We start from the raw sequence: 6971 nt of genomic DNA, 5'->3' as shown, positions 1-6971 counted from the left end.
TAGTCCAAAATACCTGGAGGATACAAAACTTTAAAAACTGACTTATATATGTGTACCTCAATACACCTTTTGTATTATGTTAAAGAGCTGAAACTACAAAGATACACAGACAGCTCCTCTGCCTCATGAGAAAACAGTTTCTCAGACCTAAACCATCTGGAAGACTTGGCTCCTGTGATCTTTCGAGAGCTTACAAATCTACTCACAGTGAGACAAGCAAACTGCAAGTCAATATACTACCATGTTTCCTGTTCCTGTGTTTTCAGGAGCAGCCTATTCTATAAAAACTCAATCACTAAAGTTAATTTCTTATATTTTTAATAAACATACTAGTCACCCTGTATAAACAGTTCTCCAAGCTGGCATACAATCCAGACAGAATAAAATAATCAAAACCAAACAGTCAAAGGAGTCTTGCCTGCACTTTTTCTCTTTATGCCATGAGAAGCATCATCTGTTCCATTTCTGTATGACTGCCATTAAAATAATAAGAGCAAAAGGTGGAAAGTCCAGCTGCAAAGCCTGGGGAGTTTGTCTTGACCAGGCCTTGATCACACAACAGAACCTCATAACAAGTTTCTTCTCATACTGTTGCTGCTCTGCATATCATAATAAGAATAACCTCACTGGATATAACAAAGGCTCCATACATACATACTAGTATTCTGTTTCCAATGGTGATTAGCCAGATGCTGCCAAAGAGCTCAAAAGCTGGGTGTAAAGACAACAGCCTTCCAGCCTCTCCCTCAATCCCCCGCTCTCCCTCTCCCTATTTCTCTACCCAGCACCAGATACTCAGAAATAGCCAGCTAGTGAACATGGACACATTACATAGCCATAACATGGCTAAATGCCATTAACAGATCTCTCTTCCCTTTTTTAAACACAGCCAAGGCAGTGACCATCAACACATCATATAGCAGATTTCATCAGTTAATGGACCATCAGCACCATGTAAATGGTCTTTCTTCTTTTGAGTCCAGTTCTTGTCATTGCTGTTCAGCACCCTTATTCAAGTCTGGTCCCAATTTTCTGTCTATGCCTGAAGCTTTCTACAATGACTGCTCTATATTTTCATTTTAGCTGGGGCTTCTGATTTGGTCTTTCCCCCAGATTGTTACATTGCATTGTTCCTGATTATGCTTACAGATGGCTCTGATCCCGCATAGTCTCTTTTTTCTACACTGAACTCCCACTGGATGATAATTCAAGCTTTTCTGAGGTATAAAAGTTCATATATTCAGACACCCCTGAGGAAGGAAAAGTCTGAAGTATATTCTTTTGAAAAGGCACAATTCCAACCACAATCCACTCTTAATTTTAAGTCATTTTTCAAATGCTTTGAAATAGTGCTGTCCACTAAAATATTGCCAACTGTGACTGCAAGGTTTATCAATTTGGACTCTTGCAGATAATCAAGTGTAAGCGAGTTCTGACAGGTTTTCACCAATTTCTCATTCTGTCTTGTGTGAATCAGTTCCTACCCTTGGATGCTGCTATGGCTGTCCTGTTCTTCATGGTTGCTGTGCATCACACATATGGGCTCTGTGCCTCCGTGGAGCCTCTTGTCGTGAAGATTTTCTTAGCTTAGCTCATTTTGGTGGGAGCCCTGCCCCTTCCTCCCTACCTAATATATAAGGGTGGGGTTCCTGCCATTTTCCTCGTTCTTTTTCGACTGCCATTTTGGGTGCCTCAGATTAATTCCTAATATCCTTTTTCACTTTACCTCAGCTTTTCCTAAAACCTTAAATTTACTACTTTTTCCAGAACTACATCTTTGCTTGTTTTTCCTCTATCACCAGCTTAATTCCAACCCTTTACAAAAAGCAAACCCCTCCTCCTTCTATCCTCTTTTTCAAGCTATCCACTCGATACTTTCTTTTCCTCATCCCCTGATGGCATTCCAAGTGGCTTCCAGAAAATTCATCTGCCACAGCATAAAAATGCCAGCCATGGACAGGCACTCATTGGGTCTTTTCTGCCTCAGAGAGGATCGCAGGATGGATACCTGCCCTCATGCCACGTGTTGACTAGACAGGTGTGCAAAAATCAAGCAGGGAGGCTCAGAACTGAAATGTGGAGCCACACCCTTAGAGACATGAGTCAGTTGTAACAACCCCACCTGAGTGCCCAAAACCATCATGGGCGCTCACATCTGCAGCCACTGGGGCACCATGAGCCACATTGTCAATGCAACCTGTCTGAGACGGCACCAACCAATGGTAAGCTGAAAAAGAAGGCTAAATGGGCATACAAAATGGCAGCTGCTGAGAAAATGGCTTCTAAATCATCCAAGGAGAAGCTCAAGAAATGGGTTTGACACCACTCTCCTTCACTCTCTCATGGACTGGTCTGTGCTGCTATTACTACTACAGTCCCGTCTGCAATTTCAGGAACACCCAGACCATCGGTGGCTACAGGAACTGCTACACCATCAGACTTGATGGCTAGGAGTGAAGACCTATCCTTCTCCGAGGGAGAAATCTGAGACACCTCATATGCCTGGAAGCCCTACACTTCTGTCACCACCTAGACCACCCCACCATCCAGCCCTGTAGCAGGCCTGTCATATGCAATGATCTCCCTGGATTCATCTCATGGTTCAACCCTTCAACTGCCCAGGTTGATCTGGACTATGGGCACCAGCACCTTCCATTGACTTGTTCCATTGTGGCAAGTGAGGGTGCACAAATCTGTAGTTCTTTGAATGGCCTTCCTATCACTTGATGGAATTGTGGAGAACATCAATACCCACCCTGATGATTCCTCTGTCAGTTCCAACTCAACCTCCAGTCTTGACTCCAATCTGGTCCCCATACTGAAGTAATGCCTTTTGATGGTGAGGGACTTTTCAGTATTGGGAGTGACAAAGAACTGGGCAGTATCCAGAAGGCTAGAATGACCATGAGGAGAATGGGTTTTGCTCCTTCTCAACCATTCTGGGCATGTGAGAGCCCAGGGTCAACCTCACCATCCTGTACACCAGCAACAATACCAAACTCAGCCTCCTCGCCAGGATGCCTCCTGTTGGACACGCTGATTGGAGAGGCAAAGTCATTGGCTGCAAACACAAAGCAGCCCCATTCCATCAGTGCAGATTTGGTTTGAGGACTGCCTAAGCACTTGCGTTGGTGAATGGGAATACCTAACAGACTGGTGGGTTCTCTCCATTGTGGAGAATGAGTACCACATGGAATTCACCCTTCCACCTCTAGGAACTGTGTATTCCACTAACCCCTCTTGTGCCCTGGCTGAGGAATTTAGCACAATACTGTCAAAAAGGAAAATCCATCCCACCTCTCCATCTAATTCCTGTTCTAGTTTCTACTCGTGGTATTTCACTGTTCCTAAGAAGGATGATGGCCACTATTCCATCCTTGACCTGTGGGATGTGAACTACTATATCCCTCAGAAAGTTCTGCATAGTCATGGAGTGGGAGGTGGTGGGAAACAGGTTTGGCAGGCAGATAGAGGTTCAAGGTAGTTTAAAGATGGAGATAGAAGCAAGAATCTTTTATTATTATTATTATTATTATTATTATTATTATTATTATATTAGGAGGAAAAGTAAGAGAGAAAAATGAGAGGTTGCTGAGTGGAGAGGTTCTGATCCTTGAGATGACTGTGTGTGTGGTCAAAAAGGAACTGAGGGACTAGATAGGAACCCCCCCCCTTTTATCTGGACTTCCAGAAGGGGTGAAGTAGGGGTTTCCACTCACTCCGTTCTGCTGAGCTTTGCAAGTTTTTGTCTCTGATTCAGGCTGTGTGGCAAAGCCCATATGTGCGGTTGCACAGAGACCATGAAGAAGAACTTCATACTGTTGCTGCACCCAAGGGACTGGTTCATCTTCACTGATTTAAGAGACACCTACTTCTCTATCTCCATTCATCCTGACTACTGACACTTTTAGTTCCAGATCAGGACCAATATCTATGAATTCCCTGTCCTCCCATGTAGACTATCCACAGTTCCATGGGTTTTCACTGAATACAAGGCCAGGGTATGCACCCACCTTAGGCTGCAGGGTATCCAGGTTCTTCCCTACCTGGACAACTGACTGTAAGTCACTCTGTCCCGAGAAGAGCTTCGGTGCTCCACTGAAAATATTTGTGACCACTTCAATAGACTGGGCTTATGCTTATGTATGAACATGGAGAAATCTGTGTTTCTCCCCTCCCAGTCAATCCTCCACATCAGGGCAAAGCAGGATTCCATTATGGCCCAGGTCTACTCCCTTTAGAAAGAGTGGAAAAACTTGCCAACTTCAGACTACAACTGGTATTTATGGCTACTGTACAAAATGTCCAATGACTACAATGGTCATAGTTATCCAGTTTGCAAGGCTTTGCATGTGACCACTACAAGTCTGATTTGTAAGACCCTACCAACTGGCTGGGAAAAGGTTAACACTCCTGTGTCCCACCCATGTCAAATTCTTCTGGTGGATCATCAGACAAAACCTCACAGAGGGGATTGACTTGCTGAAGGATTTGGACCTGACTCTCACAACAGATGCCTCATGCCTGGGGTGGGGAGTACATTGCCAAGTCAAGAAATCTACTTGATGGCAATCTCAGCTTTTCACAGGACGGTGGAAGGCTGCTCAGCTTTTTTCCATCCATTCTCTTGTTGGTTCCTTTGAGGTCTCCAAAACAGCACCACCAATCCAATCCATTGTACTAGCATGGAGCCTCTCAGTGGTGCTACAAGTGTCCATGAAGCCTCCCTTCAAACCCTTAACCACCTTAGACTTGCGCTTACTCCTGAAAGGTGGAACTCTGGGTAGCTATTATGTCAGCCCGAAGAGAAAGCAAACTATGCACTCTATGCACTAACCCACCATGCCTTGCCTTCCAGACTATTCGTTCCCATCAAAAATTGCCTCAAGACTCCATCTTAATCAGGACATTGTACTGTCAGTATTCTTCACAACTCCAGCCACGGCAGTGGAATCATCACTTCATACCTTGGATGTGAGAAGAATACTGGCATTCTTTCAGTCTCGAACTGAATCTGTCTGCTGATCACAAGGACTTTGTGGTCTATGGCAAATGGCCCAAGAGTTGAACCAAGCAGCCCTCAGCAACTTGCACACTGGATTATGGGAACAGTTAAACTGAGGTACCAACTTGCTGGACTGCACCTACCCAAATGACCCTGAGCACGTTCTACCAGGGCAATGGCAACATCTATAGTGCTGGCATACCAGTAGAAAATCTACATAAAGTGGTGACATGGTTCATCCTGTTGACCTTTCTCCAACTCTACATCTGGATGCCCATGCCAGACAAGCCTGTTCCTTCAGCTGAGCAGTTCTCTCGGCAGTCCTATGCTGAAGACACCGCCCTTCTCCATTTCAAGGTGAGCTTACTAGTCATCCATATGTGTAATGCACAGAGACCACAAAGAAGAATGTAAGGTTGCTTGCCTGTAACTGATATTCTTTGAGTGGTCATCCATGCTTTCATACAGCTCACCCACCAATCCCACATCAGTGTCATCAGCAAAATAAATTTTTCCCCATGACCATCGTTCAGTCACTTATGGATCCCTGCCTTCACAGCTTTGCCATCCCAGTTCTGAGGTCAAAACGTCAGTCTCCATTTGAACTAGGAAAATGGCAGGAACCCCACCCTTATACACTGGGGGAGGAAGGGGTGAGGCTCCCATCAAAACAAGCTAAGCTAGAAAAAATCTTCCCAATTGCAGGCACAGAGCCCATATGTGTGAATGCACAGATGACCACTTGAAGAATGTCAGTTACAGGTAAGCAGCCTTACCTTTTTGCTCTGTTTATAGGGTCTCCTCCAGGTGAGAAGAGTGAGGTAAGATGACTGAGGTCTTGATGGGGTCTGGTGCCTCCACCATGTTGTCTCATGGAAGGACTTAGATGGGAGAAGTTTGAGTACCACCTTGCTTAAGAATTATTCGCATCTAGTACAGTGTTACTCAAATATTTTGATCTCAGCCCCCCATCCTGAAACCTAATACAATTTCAAAACACTAGGATCTCAATATAGAGTAGGATTAAAACAGATGCATGTCAATTACCACATGCACATCACGTGTTCCAAGAATTTCTCATCCCTCAACAGCTCCCTTTCTGCTGCCGGTAGCTGTTTTGGAAAGTTCTTGTCTCTAAACAAGTCTCTTCCACTGTTCGTTGTTTTGAACTGGACTCTTGGGAGAGGGGAAAGCCAAGCACACAGTGGGACAGGCATACATTAGCAAAGGTCTGGGATAGGCAAGGGTACTCCCCGTTTATTTATTAAAAGCTTCTTTTTTTTTTAACTCATCCACTACAGGCATCTCGGGATGGCATATAAAAAATGAGTAGAATAAAACAAACACTACAGCATCCAACAATTGATATACTAAAACACCAGTTAAAATCAATTAAACATTAAAATAGTGGGAAAATAAAAGGGGTTTGCCTGACGCCGAAAATATAGTGTCGGTGCCAAGCGAACCTCTCTGGGGAGTGTATTCCATAGTCGGGGTGCCACTGCCCTCCTCCAGGTACTCTCCCTCCTAAGCTCCTTCAAGGAGGGCTCTTGCGGCAGGACCTCCACCTCAGATCTCAAGGGGCAGAACAAGGCGCTTCTTCAGGTATCCCGGACCCAAGCCATTTAGGGCTTTATAGGTCATCACCAGCACCTTAAATTGGGCCTGGACTTCAATTGGCAGCCAGTGTAACCAGTAGAGGACTGGCATTATATGTAAATCTGCCCAGTTTTCCCTTTCCAATGCTACCTCACTGAAAAGGTAGGGCTGTTCCTAGCTAGTATGTCAGCTAAAGGGAACCGCAGTCAGTCACTTATGACCAAACTGGCAATCCTTTGTTTTCTTGGAAGATCTCTCAACCCAACAGCCATCTAACTAGATTTTACCATTCCATTTGAGAAATAGCCTTTCCCAACCTTATATCCTCCAGATGTGTTGAACTACAAATCCAATTATCCCCAGCCAT

At 44.6% G+C, this 6971-nt stretch overlaps 1 protein-coding gene across 4 annotated transcripts in view; it reads right to left on the bottom strand.

The window, feature by feature from the left end:
* The window catches only part of SLC44A2 (solute carrier family 44 member 2), an 80213-nt gene that overhangs the window by 6338 nt on the left and 66904 nt on the right, over window positions 1-6971 (bottom strand). The gene's annotated exons all lie outside the window — the stretch shown is intronic.

Source organism: Varanus komodoensis, unplaced genomic scaffold (genome assembly GCF_004798865.1).
Source record: "Varanus komodoensis strain SLA01 unplaced genomic scaffold, ASM479886v1 scaffold101, whole genome shotgun sequence".
NCBI lineage: Eukaryota > Metazoa > Chordata > Lepidosauria > Squamata > Varanidae > Varanus > Varanus komodoensis.
This window is presented reverse-complemented; position numbering and strand designations above follow the sequence as displayed.